Below are 20136 nucleotides of genomic sequence, written 5' to 3' on the forward strand. Positions count from 1 at the left end.
CCCAAACTCCTTTTTGTTCCAATCTTTAAGCCTAGATTTGATATGTTTAAGTCTCTGTTGCAGCATGAACATTTTAGTGCCTTGAACGGGCATATCTTCCTCCCACCATTTGTCAATATTGTTGGTGAAGTTAGGGTGAGAGAGCCAAACATTTTCAAACCTAAAAGGTCTGTTCCTCGGTATACCCATGAAAGTAGCTTCAAGCTGGACAGGCCAGTGGTCTGAGCCTCCAAAGGGAAGGATTGAAGCTGACATATCAAGGCCTTTGAGAAAGAGGTCCTCTGAGATTATGAATCTATCTAGTTTAGAGGCAACTTGGAAAGCCCCTCCACTCTTATTCCACTCTTATTATTCCAAGTAAAAGTGCCATTTACTGTTTCGGTGTCTACTAGCCCCATGTTATTCATGAAGTTTTGGAAGGCAATGGAATCTCTGCCTAGTTTTCTGGTACCGCCTTTTTTCTCTGTAAGAGATCTGATCATATTGAAATCCCCCGCCAGAATCCAGGGCATATCAAGATATCTCTCTCTCAACTTCTCAAGGGAGGTGAGAAGCTTAAGTTTGTCTTCTAGTTTTTGAGGGCCGTAGACGTTAGTGATCATGTAGATCTCCTTATCACCCAAAGGTTGAATCACTAGCGATAGATAGTTCCTAGAAGCTTTAGCATCTAGGATTCCAAGTTTTGGAGGATCCCATAGAGTCAAAATCCCCCCCGCCAACTTATCCGCTTTAACCTTTAGATGCTCATACTTGATTAACCATTTGTTGTGTATCTCTCTGATCTTGTCCATTGAACATTTTGTTTCCTGAATAAAAACCATATCTGATTTTTCTTCTTTTATTCTACTGCTAAGAGTTCTTTGTTTCCTTTTACTTCCTAGACCCCTAATGTTCCAAGTTGTAAGCTTCATTAAGAAAGGTTTGTAAAGGAGTAACTGGTAAGATCACTCATCTTACCTGAGTTAATCATCAGTTTCCCACATTCGGTTAGCAACTCATTCTATTTTTATCTTCCTCTTTTCTTACCCGGGTTCTTGGAAGAATGCATCGGTGTATCCTCCATTGTTTTCACTCCCCTATTCTCCTGGCTATCATGGTTTCTTTTGACTCCAGAACACTTCGTTTGTGATCTCCAGAGGAAGAGCTGTTGAACCCTGTCAAACTCCTCTTTTGGCAGAGAGTCTACCCCTTTGGTGATTCCCTGCTCCAAAAAACTTTTCTAGATCTAAATTCTCCCTCTTTAGAATCTCCTGCAGTTCATGGTCTTTCATTCCAACCTCACTTGTGGTCATCTCGTGGTCCCTACTGAGCTCCATACTGCTCGGCATATCATCCTTTTGTTTGATGTTTTCTGGTATATCCTCCATATTAGCATCCCTTTCCTTCTCAGTTTGTCCCGTTGTTTTCGACTTCTTCTTCTAAGATCTTGAAACTATTGTGGCTCGGTTGTCCGTCTTCATTAATTTTCTTTTGGTACCACTTTCCTCCTTTTCCTTTACCCCCAACCTTAGTAAAACCTTCAGGATCCTTGCCTGTAGTGGCTTTCGCATTGCTCTCTAGCTTGTTCACTGGGCATTCCCTGTATAGGTGTCCATGTTCATGGCACTTACAACACCTAAATGGAATGTGTTCATAGTCCACCGCCTGCACCCATTTTTCGTCATACACTTCTAAAATGATTGCATCCAGAAGTGCCCTAGATAAGTCCATTTCCACACATATCCGGGCGAAGGAAGTGTATTTGCCTCTTAGAGTAGCATTTGAGATCTTTATAAAATGCCCTAGCTTGTTGCTGATAGCCTTTAGAGACTCCGGTAGCCAATAATATAAAGGAAGGGAGTAGATTCTTATCCATACCGGCACCGAGGTGAAAGTTTCTCATTCTGGGACAAAGTTCATTACCCATGGTCTCATATAAAGGCCTGCAGAAGCGTAAAAATAGGGTCCTCCCTCGAACACTCTGTCTTTATCCTCTAAGCTTGTGAACACCACCGTGAAGAAGCCCTTGGACCCAAGGTGAAGGTCAATTTTCCCCTTTGGTTTCCAGTGGTTCCTTATCCATGCTTGCAAAGCCTTCTTCGTCGGCCAAATCCCCATAAATTTACAGATAACAACATATTCCTTCATGTGTTCTCTGTGCACCTGCAGTGCTGGGTCACTTAAAACGACTTGAGGAATAGTGGTCAACTTGGGTTTACAGACCCCTGATGTACTCATAGGAGCAACTTTCTGACTGCTAACCTCTGTCCTCTTCTCCTTACTAGCTTCCTCATGATTCTCTTCCTGTCCTTGAGGTCTGATAGTTTCCGATTTCTCTGTATTCATAGCCTCTGTTACCACCTCCGTTGGTTTCTTGAAGCGATGCGATCTAGCTCCCTTGCTTTTGTCCACAACCACTTGACTGTAGGAGGGAGCAAAACTCCCTCCTCCGCACCCTACCATGGTGAACAACGTCAAACCCCTAAAGAAAAACCCTAGTTCAGATTGCAGAGCCCCGAGTGGAACTCTTATCTTGGCATCAAGCAACTTTTTGACTTCTTTCTCAATCAATGGTAAAAGCCAACTTTAAAGGATTTTTAAAGAGTGGCATAAATTTGATTTAAAAAGTCTAAGTCCTTTTAAGTTTATGTGATAAGGGTTTTGGGACCAACAAACTTAAATTTAAAAATTTTCCTATAGTCAAAGTAACTAAAATTTTAAATTATCTCTAAGTTTGATTATAGGAGTAAATATTTTCTCGATAGGAGTTGCCTAAGAAAATCATTTTAATTCCGGAATTGTTTGGAAGTATTTATTCAATTAGCATTTAAATTTCATGGTTTTTCATGGTAATTAATTTTCAAAATTTAAGTGCTTAAGCCTTTTGCATGCTTTAGCTAAGTTAAGTTTCATGATCATTGGCATTGGATTTTAAATATATTTTTTAATCACTGTAAGAGTGGGTTTATTTACTTGAATTATTGGATATTTCTTGCATATTTAATTTTGAGAAATTTTCAAGTAATTGCTGAATACTCTATCGTGGACTTGTGGTAAATTGTATATTTTACGTTTCCTAAATTGAGTATTTTGAGCATCTATATAATTGGCATTATCTTGAGGGTGATCCTGAAGAATTGTGAAAAAGTTTTTGTTCTCTTTAAGCTATAATTTCTTTGGAAAAAATTTAGATAAATTGAAGTGATAAGCTTGTGATTTAATTGGGCATTATATTGTGATATTTTAAGCATATTGCTGAGAAGTTTATCTTTCAGTCATTGTCTAGTGAAATGAGTATTTATTTTACCGATTAAAGGCTTTGGCATATAACTCATAAATAAATCGTAATATAAGCGCTTTCAATCCTTGATCTAGCTTCATCTCGCTCCATCTTATAATCATCTCTTGCATTTGCATATTAAGTTACCCTTGCATAATTAGAATTCACTTCCAAGCATAAGCTTGGTCGATAAAAAGATAGGTACCCATCCATATTTGCTTGAGAAGCCTAATTTAATAGTACTTAAAATGGTGACCTTGTAGTTGTCAGAGCCACAACTCTCTGCAGCGCCGGAGGCACTGGGTACATTGGATTTTCAGAAGAGGTATCGTTAATCACACCTTAGTGTGCTTCGCCTTATCTTCTCTTTGCCACTTACTAGGAAATCAGGCTCGATATAGAAAGGATTGAAGGGTTAAAACTTAGATAGTCATTTAACTAGATTAACCAAGATTTCTGCATCTCACATTAGTTTTAGGATCTGCATTTCATATAAGATGGTTATTCATTCGAGCAACAGTTGCTCATCAATTACTTGGTCTTAAATTTCCTAGCAAGATAGTTGACTCCATAAGGCACTGGTATCAATTGTCCAAATCTAATTGAATCCTGTAAGTCTTGCTAAATTTAAAACAAGTATTTGGTTGCTTAACTGTGTCTCCTGAACTGGTTGGTTCCCAACGAGTTCTCTTTCATTCCATTTTTGTAGGGTCTACCCCCCATGGTTTGCTATTGGGAGACAACTTAAATGGAGAGATTGGGGATCAGGGTGACAACCCCCGATCTAAGCCGTTGTCGCGGTCCCTAGACATTCTGTTGGACAATAGGGCTAATTTTTGCTGGTCCAGATTTATGCAAGAACGAAATGAAATATAGATATAGACATAAACACAGAGATACAATGAAAACAAAACTTCAATTCATTAATAACAAAGTACTCAAAACTGTTTACATGCAGAATGGAAACAAACTAGCTCATGCGATGGTAGGTTATCTCTGAGAAGAGATGTGGCGGCTACATGCCTTCTAAACTGTGTTACAATGAGGCTCTGAGGCCTATTTATTATTGAGAAACAATGGAAAACCCTAAACATCCAAAAAACTAACCCTAGAAGATGAAGCGCCAAAAGTTTGTGGGCCCCGTTGGGGTAAATTGGTACATCAACTTCCTAGGGTCGTAACTTTGGCATACGATCTCCGTTTGATGCATACGATACCTCGCTAGAAAGATCTATCCGAAGACTACAACTTTTGTTTGCAAACCCCTGTTGTTGTTTGTTGGTTTGCTCGTTTTCCAAAAAAATGTTGTTTAGGGCCTCAAAACGGCTTTGGAAGTTCATGACTAAAAAAACTACCAAAAATAGTAAACCATGCTACAATTAAGGAAATTGAAAGAAATAATGGTGAGGGTCCAAGTGGAATAGGCGAGTGGCCACCAATATCCACCTGGATCACTAGCTGACTCGGAATGCCCAAAAAATGTGATTTTTCCAGCCAACTAGTTGTGCACCCAACAAAAGAGAAACTGCTGAGAAATTGTGCACAAAAATCCTCCCGCAAATAGCTGAGAAATTGTGCACAAAATATCCTCCTGAAAATAGCAATCTTTCCCTGCTGAAATCCAAGCAACACCAACTCCAAATCTTTTGTGAAATTCCCATCCTACCAATCCCTGCGCAAACCCTGGAAAAACGAAATTCGGCCCAACCAAACAACATTGCTTCAGCTTGGAAATTAAGTGCCAATCTCCTCCTTCAACCAATAGAAAATCTCCTGCAAAAGCTCGAAAGCTGCAATACAAGGAAGCTACTCCAAATAATCTCCAGAGTTTGTCTTCTGTGCCCAATAATAGCAAGTCGCTGAGTGGAATTATTGCAATAAACTCCAATTGAAGTCTTGAAATAGACTCCCCCAAAGCCTCACTAGGGAGACACTCGAACTTCTCCGAAATGAGGATGAGTTTCACTTGAAACTCTTGAGCTAAACAACTCTACTCCTCATGTGCTCAACAACCTCCAAGGTAAAACTTGAAACTTGCAATAGAAGGAAACTACTCCAAACAATCTCCAGGGTTTGTCTTCTGCGCGCAATAATAGCAAATAGCTGAGTAGAATCATTGCAATAAACTCCAATGGAAGTCATGAAATAGACTCCCCCAAAGCCTCACTAGGGAGACACTTGAACTTCTTCGAAATGAGGTTGAGTTTCACTTGAAACTCTTGAGCTAAACAATTCTACTCCTCATGTGCTCAACAACCTCCAAGAGAGAGTTCGATCTCAGACAATAGATGGACAAAACATGATCAACAAATGATTCCATCCTCCTTTTATAATTTCCCCCATGCTTCTACACTCCATTTTTAATTATTATTTTATTGGTGGGGGCCATTTTCCACTAAGTGACTTTTTCCTCCATTTTAATAAATAATAATTTTCCGCCATTCTTCAATAATACTTGCCACCTTTCTCCAAAATAATACTTGCCCCTTTTATTAATATTACCAAAATTGGGCAAAATTCCCATGCTCACAAAATTGGGGATATTACAGCTGTAATTTTCCTTTTTCCTCCCAAGTCCTCAATGCTGGCAATGTCTCCTCTTTCCAAAATCGTCTCTAATGCGGAAAATCAAAATTGGGGACATGACACTGCAACAGTTCAATATACACTAGCAATAATATGGCTCAAGAAATTATAGGAACTAATCTTGCTTTAACTACAAGATGTTTTCAAGAATGATAGAGATTTAAATTATGAAGAAATGAGCAGAAGGTAAACTATTAAGTCTAATTACACAGTTCAAGAAATTGAAAAAGGGGAAGAAATAAAATATGACAATATATATTAACTGGAGGATAGATTTGCACAAGTTCAGTATATACTATAGACTAACAATAAAATGATTCAAAAAATTATCAGGGTTGATATTGCTTTAAATGGAAGACTTGATGAAGAATTGTAGGAAATGAGCTTTTAGTCATCAAAATATACTAATTTCCCTTCCTATTTGGCTTTAAATTTGCATTACCCACAAAGTGTTGAAGTTTCTAAGTTTTCTTAATTTAGAAACCCTTCATGCACTTTTTCTGATTTATTCCAACCTACTTGTTAATTTTTCTTTAACAAATTATTTATAGAGTAAATACTGAAAATAAACACCAGTGCATGCTCAACATATTACAGACCAACAACTAAAAGAAACAAGAACAACCACACCACATGACACCATTATTTTTTGGACCAATGTCTCCGGAAAAACCCAATGCGGGAAAACCGGTGCAGTTATCTGAGGGTTTTCTTATTAAGCAATATCAGAGTACAATCTGGGTGACGTAACTGGCCTACCCAATAGAGAATTTCCTTAGCAGCTATAACTCATAGTTTGAGAGAAATTTCTTGGCTGAAACCCCAGAAAACCCTTCCAGCAGCTCCTCAGCACAAAACTGCTCCTACAACCCCAACGTCTGCCCAATCTGGACTACGTCAGCCCCTCTCTATCTCACGCTTGCCATGCATCAACCTTTCTTGGCCTGCGTCAGCCCCAGGAGGCCTTGCGTTAGCTCTGGGAGCCTCTGCGTCAACTACGTTGGCCCCTCCAGTGCTCTGCGCAACAATTGGCTACCTCTGCGTGGCCCTGCATGAGCCTTTGTTGGCTTTGCGTCACCCTCCTTAGCTGCTGCGCTGCTCTCTGGGCACAATCTCTGCCTTCTCTGTTCCTCTGTACTCAATGCCCCTTAGCTGCTCTCTTGATCACTGATTCTATCTCTCTTAGCAAACTCCGCTCTAGAGAATAGAATGACTGATCATCTCGTGTGATCTGCAAGTGACCCTTAAGCCTCCTCTTATACTTTTCCTGTTGACGATTCAATGGCCGAGTTTAAGTTCCTAATCAATGGCTAAGATTAGATCTGACTTGATCCATGTCTTTTGGACCACTTTAACACATATTCATATTAATACACATTAATATTTTATTTTCCCTAAGTTTAAACTTAGGGACTCCATTAAAAATATTAATTATTTTAATATCTCTTGATCTGTTTAGAATTTTCCCAAACCCTTTCTGGGTATTGGATATCTCATGTGCCCCAACCTCTCCACCAAATTTTGTGGCTAGAGCACATCCTATGCTACCCCAAATCAACACTCTCTCTTAGCGAGGACTGTGCTCTAGCAATACTCATCACTGAGTATTACTCTGATCATCTGGCATCGGTATTTGTGCTGATGCTAGACCTTCCTGCCCAACATCCTCTGCACTGTTGCCTCTTGTACTGCTACCCATGGTTCTGCCACTGCCACTGTTGCATCTGTACGATAGCTCCCTCTACATCCATGCTGCTGCTGGTCCTTTCTCCCAACACTACATCCGCACTGCACCTCCTCTCATCATGCTGCATCGTGCTTCCCACTGCTGCACTGCAACTCAGTTACTGAGAAGTAAGTAACTGATCTCCCAACTAACCTCCTTGTTGGGCTATAAACAGCCACTGATGCTGAAGCTCCCTCTGCCACTGACAAGTGCTCCCTCTCTGTGACCTCTGCATTGCTGCAACACCTCCCTGCATCTCGCACCATTGCACACCTCTTTGTGCCTTCCTACACTGGTGCAACACTCTTGTGCCTCTCGCACTGCTGCAGCCTGCTAGCTCTACGCTGTCTCGGGACTCCTGCACTGTAGCTCTCTCTGCCGCTCCATCTGCTTTCGTCTCTACACACTCAGCCAATCCTGCTACTTCTCGTCGGGGCTCCCGTAGCAAGGTCTAATCCAAGAGGCTAGGTACCTCGAGGATCCTACCCCTCATCGCCTGTAGTCTGCCTGACTACAGCTCGATGTCTCCCCACTTCCGCTCAAGTGGTGCGTATGCATTCATGGCACAACCATCGTCTGTCAAAACTTCCTTCTCTGCTTGTGCTAGCGCTGCCTTAGTCTCGGAAGACTCTCCCTTACTCTTCTTCCTTGGGCACTGGGTCGCATAATGACCCATCTCCCCACAGTGGAAGCACTTGATCTTGGAGAGATCTTTCTTCTTTCGCTTCTCTTGCTTTCCCTCAGATGCTAGCGCTACATCCTCCTCCTCTTGCTTGACCTTGATCCCTTTGCTGCTGCTACCTATCTTTGACTGCCGTTTGATCTCTTCCTGGCGAAGAGCTGCCCACATCTCGTCCCAAGGTAGGAGAGTCCCTCTGCGCAAGATGCTTTGGACAAACACTTCTCACTCTTTTGAGATAGCATTCAGGGCTGTCCTCACCATAAGCTCTTGATCCTGTGTCTCTCCTATAGCAGTCAACTGATCTCGGATCTCATTCAGTTCTCCGAGGAAGGAGTTAATCGATTGACCCTTCATCTGATACGACCTCATTTGGTTCTCGAGCAGCATTCTTCTTTGCACAGAAGTATGCTGGTACAAGTTCTTGAGAGCCTCCCACATCTCAACTGCTGTTTCCTTCTCGGCTATATGTGGTACCACATATGATCCTTGACCCCGTCAAGGATAATGCACTTGGCCCTTGCCATCGCCTCCTCGTACTTGTCGTTATCATTGGGATCGATTGGGATAGCTATAACCTTCAAGGCGAAGTTCTTGACACAATTCCTGTCAAGCACTGATAAGATTCTGGCCTTCCAGACTGCGAAGTTCGATGCTCCGTCCAGTCTATCCTGGTCTCTTACCCCGTGTAGTGCCATGACGCTCCTCTACTTCCCTCCTGGAAGTTCTCTATTCGACTCCTCTGAGTCTCTACTTCCCGTTTGGAAGTTCTCTTTTGGACTCCCTCTGAGTCCTGATTTCCCTCCTGGAAATCCTTCTGCCACTTGTCGAGATGCCCCCTACTCTAATCGTCTTGTGCAATTGCACTGCTGATCCAGGTTCCTCGGCTAGAAACCCTCAGTAACAACTCCTCTAGCCCTGCTCTGTCAGGTACTGTTCTGACTACAGTACCTCACCAGCTCCACTCTGCAATATTTTTGCAGCCTTCTAGACTCCAGCAATTGCCTCTCTGTGAACTGCGTCAGCCCCTCTCTGCCTCACACTGGCTCTGTGTCAGCCCTGGGATGCCCTGCGTCAGCCCTCTGGCCCTTTGCGTTAGCAACGCTGGCCTCTCTGGGTCTCTGCGTAGCTCCTGGCTTCTTCTGCATGGCTCTGGCTGGCTCTGCATCACACTTCTTGGCTTCTGCACTGCTAGAAACAACTTTTGTCACCTCGGACCGCTGTTTTCTGCTGCTATTGCTCCGCTTGGCTGATGTCTCTTAGTCCTCCTGTGATCTGCAATCACGCTCTGATACCATGTTGAAGTTTCTAGGTTTACTTAATTTAGAAACCCTTCATGCACTTTTTCTGATTTATTCCTACCTATTTGTTAATTTTTCTTTAACAAGTTATTTACAGAGTAAATACTGAAAATAAACACCAATGCATGCTCAACATATTACAGATCAGCAACTAAGAGAAACAAGAACAAACACACGACATGACACCATTATTTTTTGGACCAATGTCCCCGGAAAAACCCAATGCTGGAAAACCAGTGCAACCATCTGAGGGTTTTCTTATTAAGCAATATCAGAGTACAGTCTGGGTGCCATAACTGGCCTACCCAACAAAGAATTTCCTTAGCAGCTATACCTCACAGTTTGAGAGAAATCTCCTGGCTAAAACCCAGGAAAACCCTTCTGGCAGCTCCTCAGCACAAAACTGCTCCTGCAACCCCAACGTTTGCCCAATCTGGACTGCGTCAGCCCCTCTCTGTGTCACGCTGGCCCTACGTCAGACTTTCTTGGCTTCGTCAGCCCTGTGTCAGCTCTGGGAGCCTCTGTGTCAGCTACGTTGGCCCCTCTGGTGCTCTGTGTAGCACTTGGCTGCCTCTGCGTGGTTTGTGGGTTAATATTGGTAATGGCAGTGAACTGCTAGCATTCATCCGAATCAATCTAGTTTACTAAAACTGCTGTCAAAGAGGTCATTTATGGCCTTGGAAATGTATTTGGATGGATCTGCCCATTAATGTTTCCTGGATGTTTTCAAAATGGAAAGAGGTATTGACTTTGGACTTGGGCCGACAAAAATGCTCTTTTAATTTTTTTATTTATTTTTCTGATATATGGCTCCTATACCCAACTATTGAATCCAGAATGAAACTCTTAGCTGCTTGAAGATCTTAATGGAAAACCAAAGATCAAAAGTAGAAAAATGTAAACTGAAAACATGATATAGTCTCCACACATTCTATGTTTGTTAGAATTTTAGTATTTACCTGGCTGCTTGGTCTGTATTCTCATACAGGTAGATGCAACTGGCAGTTTGTAGCAGATTCGTGCTGTATCTAGCAGATTCAGTTTGCCTTGGGATTTGTGTGCTGCTGTGACAGGTATGAGGGCACTCTAAAGAAGCTTCTTAGAGAGGCACTGTTTTGTAGACATCAGAGAAGTAGAGAGTGCATGCATGCATGCACCAACCTCAAATAAGTTCTGATTTTAGTTGAAATTGTAAAATTAGAAGTGTAATGCCTTTTCTTATTTCAGATTAGGTTCTAATTCTGTCAGTAGTTGGCTGTTTTCCAGAATTTGTATAGGCATTTTCTTTAGCTGAGTTAGCTGCTGTTTTTAATATTGAACTGGGGTGCTTCTTAGCTTCAGGGTTTTTTCAGATTAGGTAGGCCACAGCTTTCAAGGAGGCATGCATGGTTGCATGTGTGAGCCTATCTTCTATAGGTGCTCTGTCATAGACAGTGTCTTCTTGCAGAACTGGTCACTCTATCTAGACTAGATTGGAAGCCTTGTGTCTTCCTAGTCTATACAGGAAGTAGAGGTGTCCATGAAGATGAGATACAATCTACTGTATTGTGCAGTTTATCTGACAGTCAATATAAGAAAAACAGATGTGATTTTGAGACCTGCAAATTTCCTCTCTTTGCTGTTAGTATTTTTAGTTAGTCTATATGTGTTTATAGATCTAGCATATATAACATATATACCAGCAATGTTGTGAGTTTTCAGGTTTACTGCTTCTAGGGTTTTAGGTTGCAGGTCTGCTTAGCCTGTACTGAATTTAACATGCTATCAGAGCTGTGCTTCTGAGATCCTCCAAGAATCCATGTATGGGTAGGTCAGCTTTTTCTGAGAGAGAAATGTTGAACGGTTTTAGTGGGTGTTGATGCCCAAGATTCTTCAGTGATTGAAGAAATCTAGACCTGTGAGAAGTTGTAGGGTTTGATGCCCTAAGAGCTCTAATTATTGGAGTGTTGAATCTGATGTTTCTTAAGGCTGATTTGTTTGGGTTGGGATTGTACTAGGATTTTCTGTGACTAGTCTTGGTCTCGAAGAAATTAGAATGTCACATGTTGGAGGGTGCTTCCAATTTTGTACCATGGAAGTGCAGGCTGCATAATCTATTGCATGAGTTTGATCTTTGGGATTTTGTGGAAGGAAAGGTGACTGCCCCTACTGTTCTCATGTAGTTTGCCAAGTATAGATTGAGAGGGATTCTAGATCTGATCTATTCAGATGTATAGAGACCTATGTTATCAACTTCTTTGACAGGTAACATTTGTTAAGTTTCATTTGTTGGTGACTCCTTTAGAAAAATCAGGATATATTTTATAAACACCAATGAAAAAGTCTCTAGTAGGTTACAAGAGTTCAAAGCTCATGTGGAGAACCAGATATGTGAGAAGACAAAGGTGTCGAGATAAGATAAAGGAGGAGAGTATGCCTCCAAGAGAGCAGGAATAGGTCCATCAAAGAGAGAACCAAGGCTATGAGGTGCAGGGTATGTTGGGCTTCAACATAGAGAAGGCAATAGTTTGTAAGGGTTGTGCACTTGGCAAGCATGCCAAGAATGCTTTTCTTGGTAATGAACACAAATGGAGACGAAGTCTAGATCCGATGCACTTGAATGTATGCAGGCCTATGCCATCAACTTCCTTGAGAGGTAACATTTATTAAGTTTCATTTATTGATGACTCCTTTATAAAAACTAGGATATATTTTATGATGACCAAGGATGAAGTCTTCAGTGGGTTCTAAGAGTTCAAGCTAGTGGAGAATTAGATAGGCAAGAAGATTAAGGTGCCGAGATCAAATAATAGAGTATAATGTCAAGATAGCAAGAATAGGTCCATCATAGAGACAACTGAGGCTATGCTTCATGGTTTAGATTTGCGCATGTTTCTTTGGGCAAAAGCATTCAAGAATCAATACAATTGTTTATAAGTTTATATTCTAAATAGGTGTCTGCAGAGGATCTTGAAGGACAACATGTTGGAAGAAGATTTTACTAGTGAGAAGCCAGAAGTATGACGCATTTGTGTTTTTGATTATCCCATGTACATTCATATTCCTAATGAGAAGGGATTAAGCTTGAAACTTTAGCAAGAAGAGTATTTTTGTGGGATACAGTGAGACCTCCAAGGTTTATTGGATTTACATTCTAACACATTGAAAAACATTGATAAGTCAAGACATGATGCTGGATGAGGATGCTTGGTCCTCTAAGTCTTAGGAGCCTCCTATAGAGGTAGAGGAGGAAGAACAAAGTTTTCCATAGGCACTAATCTGTAGAGTTAGTGAAACCAAAAGCAGTTATGTTAAGTTTCTCGTACAAGAACAAATATCCTAGTAGCACCTAGTACAACTAGAAAGCCAAGGTGGCTTTAGTGATTGATTTCGAGTGGTTTTATATGGTCAAGTTTCAAACATATAATTGATGGCAACATAGTGCAATATAAGGCCATATTAATTGCACGAGGATTCTCCCAAAGAGAGGGTGTTGATTATGATGAGACCTTTGCTTTAATTGTCAAGTATACCTTTATTAGACTTATCATATCTTTAGCATTAGTTTTTGCTTAGTTTTTATATTAGATGGATGTTAAGACAACTTTGCTTAGTTTTGAGGCCCATGCACCATGTCAGAGAGAGGGTTTCTAATGAAAGATTTATTGGAGTGGATAATAGGTGGTACAATCCGAGAGACTAAACTTTGAGATCATCCTATGCAATAAATCATCCATATGAGAAGGGTCAAGTTGTCAATATCCCTTTGTATGAATGTAAAGCACAAGGCACAACAAATCAAGGGACTATAGCCTTGTGCATGAGTTTATTTTGTTGGAAGAGAATGATGCTAAGAAATTGATGGTTTATTTGCTCAATGGGAATTTGGCCCTACATGCTCGTTGTTAATTTCTTAATTCCAGATTCGCTTTTAATCCCTAGCAATTTTTTATACCCAAAAAATTATTTCTGCAATTACTGAATGTAAAACACATTGGAATTATTAACGAAAAATTAAATAGTGGAAGCACACATAGAGGAAATCTTTCACACAACAAATAACCCTCCAATTACTTGTCACTTTTATTATTTGAACAATGAGGCCTTCCTTGCTGGGAAAATGGCCCACAGAGAAAACAGTGAAAATTTGCAACAATTTAGAACTTGGCTTATTGGCCCTTGAGAAAACCCAATCTGCACCTTTGCTACCTTATCTCCACTCGTATGACCCTTTAGAAACTGGCACTCAATCACGTGTGCAACCTTGCACTCTTCAAGTTGTCACACATTTGTTCTGTGTGCTTTCTCTTATTCATGTGCAACCTAAATCTCTCCGTGTCACATGCACGATTCTCCTATTGAAGCACTTCACCTGTGCGACTTCTCTGAAGCCGAAACTTGATTACACATTCAGTTCTCTGCAAATTTGGTGCTCAGAAAATTAGTATGGCCTTGACCTCCACTCAATCTTCCTTCTTTGGATTTTTCTCCACCGCTACAACACTTATTTCTCTTCAACCTTGAGCATCAGACTATCTTGTGTTTTTCTTCTCTCCTTAACCTTGCTTTAATAATTTCTCATTGAGCTAAATCCTTAACCTTAATCTCCAAAGTGATGGATGGCTAGGATTAAATACTAACCCACTTGGAATCGATGGTTGAGATTAAATAAATTCATTAAAGTAAATAATTTACTTTTTCTTAGTTTTTTTGGCTTAATAGTCTAACATAATTAATTATGTGCTTTTCCTAAGTTAGGCTAAATTACAGGAAAAATTTTAAGGATGGAAGTTTATCTTAAAATTTAGAAACCTTGTCAAGTCTCACTAGTCTTAAATATGTAAATTGTAAAATGTTTTGCAATACTTTTGTAAAAATATTTAGATATCTAATTATTTTTATTAGCATATATAAATTTTGGCGATTTTAAAGGTAAATAATTTTATACTATAAAATTTGGTGAATCATTTTTAGAGAAAATGGAAATTGGCGGACCTTTTTTTGGAAAAAAAATTAAAACATTGAAAACTAGCCCACCTATGAATATTAGCCCCTAAAACTTTCCCTACTAAATTACAAAAGCAACTTGCTCAATAAATTGAGCAAGTATGCCAAGGAGACTTTGGATGACTCTTGCATGCTTGACACTCAACTAATGTAGAAGTACTTGTTTGTTGCTATAATCATCAACACTCCCTCTTAGCGAGGAACGTATTCTACACCACTTCTAGCTTATCTATGTAGAAGACAAACTTCTCTTTCACCAAGGGCTTGGTGAGAATATCTGCAACTTGATCATTTATGGTGATATACCAAAGTTTCACTACTCCCCTCTAGACCCTGTATCTGATGAAGTGATATTTGATCTCAATATGCTTGGACCTATCATGGAACACTAGATTCTTCGAGAGTTTAATGCAACTATGATTACCACAGTGCATCATAGTAGGATCCAACTCTTAACCAAACAATATTATCAACAATTTTCAAAGTCAAATGGATTCACAGCTTGCCAACTCGCTGCCATATACTCTGCCTCTGGTTAACTGAGTGCCACGAAAGTTTGCATCCTACTCAATCAGGAAATCACTATTGATCCCAAGCTGAAGCAACACCCTGAAGTGCTTTTCTTGTCCACTACATTCCCAACCCAATCTAAGTCTATATACCCTTGCATCTTCACTCCATCACTCCTAACATATCTTAGCCCATACTTCATTGTACCATGCAAGTACCCAAGCGCATGCTTTGTTGCAATCCAATTTACTTATCTTGGTTCCACCATGAACTGGCTCGAGGTGTTCAAAGCAAAGCATATATTTGGCCTAGTGTTAATCAGATACATCAAAGAACCAATCTGTTGCCTATACAAAGTGGGATCCAACAACTTCAAATTCAAAGCACTTAACTTCTTTAGATTGGTTATCATAAGTGTAGTCATAGGCCTATAGTCATCCATCCCGAATCTCCTCAGAATATCGATTGCCTACTTTCCTTTCCTAAGGAAAATATTGCTTGTCTACTACCACACCTCTAACCCCAAGAAATAATGCATCAATGAGATGTCCTTCATCTTTAATTTTGAATCCAAATCCTATTTGCACATTTCAATGATCTTCCCAGACCATGTGAGAAATAGGTCATCAACATAAAGCACCAAGATGAGTGGATCATCACCAACAAGTGTGTAGTATTGGTTGGGATTTGCCTTAATCTTGGTGAAGCCCATGCACAACAAGTACCCATCAATCCTTGAGTATTGTTCTCAAGGTGCTTGCTTGAGTTCAAATAAAATCTTCTATAACCGACATACATGAGAATCTCTCCCATGTATCTCAAAGTCCTAAGGGTACTCAATATACACCTCTTAATAACTCCATTGAGTAGGGCTATCTTCACATCCTTTTGATGTATCCTCCACCCCATCTCTAAAGTAATAGGTATTAAAGCCTGAATAGAAGTATACCTGGTGATTAGAGTAAACTTCTCCTCGTAGTACACTCCCTCTTTTTGAGAGAACCCTCTCTCCACAAACCTTACCTTGTATTTTTCGGTACTGCCTCGCAACATACTTGATCTTATAGATCCATCTAAAGCTCACATTTAATTTCCTCTTTGGCATCGGTATAATGTCTCACACATCCTTCTTTATGATGGATTTATAATACTCCATCATGGCATCCCTCCAAACTTGGTGGTCTGCTTCCTCCTCAAAACTTGTAGGCTCAAAATTAATGTCTCACACATCATTCTTCATGATGGATTTATAGTACTCCATCATGGCATCCCTCCAAACTTGGTGGTTTGCTTCCTCCTCAAAACTTTTAGACTCAAAATCAATGATGCTACTCATGAGAGCCATGTAACTGGGAAGCTTCCTTGGAGGCTTGCTCTCTCTGAAAGTACCGTAGGAGCCTCCACATGCTCCTGAGAATTTCTTAATGTTTGCTCTAGCCATCTTGGCCTCCTCCTAATAGAACTGGAAGGATCCTCCAACCCTCCTCTTGACTTAAAGACAGAGTCCCTGTTGTAAGTGGCGAAGATATCTCTTCAATCTATGGAGCCTCCTCCTCTTTGTCCTTTGTCATTGCTGGAGGGGCTCCCACAACTTCCTGAATGCCCGACCTTCCTCAAACTTGACATCCTAGCTCACCACAATCTCTGGAATATACACCCTATATGCCTTTGAAGTTTCTCTATACCCCATAAAGATGCCCTCCCTTACTGAGAGTTCCACCTTTGTCCACTTCTCTGAAGGTACATGGACATATTGGAAAATCGAAGATGCCAAAATGCCTAATCTCCAGTTTGACTCATGTGAACACCTTCTCAATAGTCTTGTCCCCCAAGACCTTATGAGGACTCTTCTTCTGCACATACACTACCATATTTCATGCCTTTGCCTAAAGGAACATGTGTAGATCCTAGTCATGAATCATTGCCTTGGCAACTCCAATGATGGCCCCGTTATTCTTCTCAGCAACTCCATTTTGTTGTGGGTTGTAAGGTACTGTTAACTCCCTCTTGATTCTTGCCTGCTTGTAGCGATTCTTAAGTCGTTGGAGGTATACTAACTCCAATTATCCAACTTCAAAACTCTGATTTTCCTCCCTGTCTAATTCTCCACAAGAGCCTTAAACTCCTAGAACCAACTAAAGCCCTGATACCTAGTTCTCATGAAGTAAATCCACTTCATCCTAGAGAAATCACTGATGAAGGTCACATGGTAATCGTAACCACTCAAGGATGCTACTAACAATTTGCAACACATGTTTGTATGTACTAGATCCAAGTTCCCTTTGGACCTGCCCTTGTTGCTTGGAAAAGTATTCTTGGCATGCTTTCCAAGTGTACATCCTTTGCATACTCCCTGTTGCTCTACACTAAATTTCGAAAGATTAGTGACAATTTCTCTTAATATCAGTAAAGCTCTTGGATGCAAGTGACCTGTCCTCTTATGCGATAATTCATGTAGGTTGTCATTGTCATGAACTAGGGTTTGAACAAGCTGAGCCTTTAACATGTACAATTTACCCTCTGCCTCCAATTACTTGTCTTAAGTCAAGGCTAGATTCTCTTGGTGTAACAAGTACGTATCCATCTCAGAAATAGACCACATACCCCTCGTCCTCCATCGCTGATACCGAGAGTAAATTCTTGGTTAGCCCTGGAACATACAATTCATTTGTCACCTCTAGAGGACATCCTAAATCCAGTTGAAATTGAATGATCCCAACTCCCTCTACAACAATGTTATCAGAACTGAACCGGAAAACCTTGTGGACTAGGAACCACTCGAAATTGGTAAAAAACCGGAAAAAAACCGATTTATCAAAAGCACCTAAAATATTCATATTTTAAAGAAAAACATATATATTCATGTGTATCCATATGAATCCAAACAATTTATACACAAATATGAAAAAGTTCTCATTTATATAGGAAGTAATAGTGCATATAACCAAAATAGCACTTAGTGCAAAACATCGCTGAACTAAAAAACATTAAGAAGCAGGCTCTAAAAGGCCTTTATAGTCCAAAATAACATGATAGTATGATACTGCAGTCTACAATACTACAACTACAGCCGACAAGTGCTAATTGTCAATGTCATTATCACAATCATCATCGTGATCATCCTCCTCATCCTCATTTGAAGAATGAGTAGCATCCAAGTCTGCAATCATTGCCTGTATTGGGATCTTCGTCATCAATATCCCTCTAAAATAAGATAGAAAAAGCGTAGCATGTCAAGTCAAGATTTTGTTGATGGGTACATTTTCAGTAGTCATGATAGAGGACTTCAACAACCATTGCCACTAACATCAAAGTACATAGAGGGATTGGTGCTCTTTATTAAATACTAGTTCCTTACCCTTGTACATGACAAAATCCAGTGGAAACCTTGCCATCCCCGCAATCCTGATTTCCTGTAAAATTGTTAAGTCTGTTGGATTTTGAGTGAAATCTAAAATTCTATTTTCTCCTAATGAGATCCAATGAGTTTGGAATGACTCTCAAACATCTTGAGTCATTTCACGGTAATGTTAAAAATTTAAGTAAAATGATGGAAATGAAAGATTAAGGAGAATGTCACTTTTACCATGAAATGCATAACAATAATAGGACCATAGGCTTGAATATTAGGTTGGCCTAGGGGATAATTATGTGTGGGCCAACCAAATGAAAAAATGAAAAAAAAAAAGACAATTTTTTTACGTTGACCTGGGAAGATACAAACTGCTCAAAACCAGTCCCGGTTCGGACCGATTTTGGGCCAAAAATGACTAATTCTAATAACATTGCTCTACAATACTTGTCATTGTTGCCAAGCTCCAAATGTATATTTGAGTCATTGACTGATAAATCGGTGAAAAGCTTTCATGTTCTTGTCATGTGTCTAGAAGCAACATTGACCAAGAACAGGCACCCTTGGCTACAGTACCGAAAAGGCATGACACCAATGAGAACTCCTTGAATCTTGTAGCAAACTCATTGACTTCAGTATCTGTAGAAGCGGCAACCTGTTGTGTCTTTCCCTTACTTTCCTTCTTGTTGAAATTCTAGTGTAGCTAGGACTAGAATAGTTTTTCACAATTGATAACTACTTCTATTGATGCAATCAGTTCCTTCTTTATACTTTAATCAACAAATAGCTATACATGAAAAACTTCAACCATTCAACTCTTCAATACAAGTAGTAAATAGAGTTCACAATGGACAATGAACAATAAGAGACAAGAGACACCAAGATTAGGCTCACAGCTAGGGCAAAACCCACAAGGGGAAAACCCAAATTCTTTCCTTATGAGAGAGATTTTGTCCATCAAAGGTACATCAAAAATTTTCCAACAAAATTCAAATCTGTTTTCAATGAAATACTAGACAAAGTCTGCCAATAGAGAGAGATAGTCAACTTCTGTCCAATTGAATGAGGTCTGCACAATGAGGCCAAAAACTTAGGCTTGTGGTCACTGCAATAAGGTCAATGAATTGTCCATAGAAGTTCAGCCCAAAAACACAGTCAAAACCCTTGGTCAACCTAGGTCAACGTCACACTATAAAAATGAAATCATAGTCCCAAGAATCAATGAAATTTTCTGAAGTATTCAACATTCCAAAGAGATTAGAATAGATGCCAAAAATGCCCAAGACAAACTTCAGTCAACATAGCTACCAAAAGAAAGTCAACACAACTGTAATATTCCTCTTTCTGTCCTTCGCATGTGTGGTCTTTCTTCTTCAATTGCAGATCAAATGCTTGAGATGAGATAGTGGTGAAATGAATGCCAATGATGTCTTTTTATAGTAGATTCATGTGGGCTAACTTGCCCTAATGGAGCCGACTTGATGAGCATCACGAGGCTGACTTATAGGAGGAATTTTTTTCATCAAAATTACAATGAAAAATGTCGACCTTAGCTACATATATTTTCAACACTCCCTCTTAGCCAGGGAGGTAGTTTTTCATTCTTTCTCAAGATCCATCTTCTCGATCAATTCATAGGTCTTGTTGTTGTCCGGATTGTACAGGCACTGCGACAATGCTAAGGACGGGGGCTGTCACTATGATCCCCGCCCACTCCGTTCTCGCTGTCTCCCAACA

At 40.1% G+C, this 20136-nt stretch overlaps 1 protein-coding gene across 2 annotated transcripts in view; it reads left to right on the plus strand.

The window, feature by feature from the left end:
- LOC149140866 (multifunctional methyltransferase subunit TRM112 homolog A-like) overlaps positions 1–20136 on the plus strand; it is a 175980-nt gene that overhangs the window by 77348 nt on the left and 78496 nt on the right. Inside the window, exon 2 of one of the 2 annotated variants that reach the window (XM_089449551.1) lies at positions 10540–10624. The exons of the other annotated variant lie outside the window; for it this stretch is intronic. The gene's annotated coding sequence lies outside the window, so the exon portion shown is untranslated. The remainder of the gene's footprint in view (positions 1–10539; positions 10625–20136) is intronic. 2 annotated transcript variants of the gene reach the window in all.

The sequence above is a fragment of the Pinus tabuliformis genome, chromosome X (genome assembly GCF_031772625.1).
Source record: "Pinus tabuliformis cultivar Carrire ecotype Pingquan chromosome X, CPIR1, whole genome shotgun sequence".
NCBI classification, from domain to species: domain Eukaryota; kingdom Viridiplantae; phylum Streptophyta; class Pinopsida; order Pinales; family Pinaceae; genus Pinus; species Pinus tabuliformis.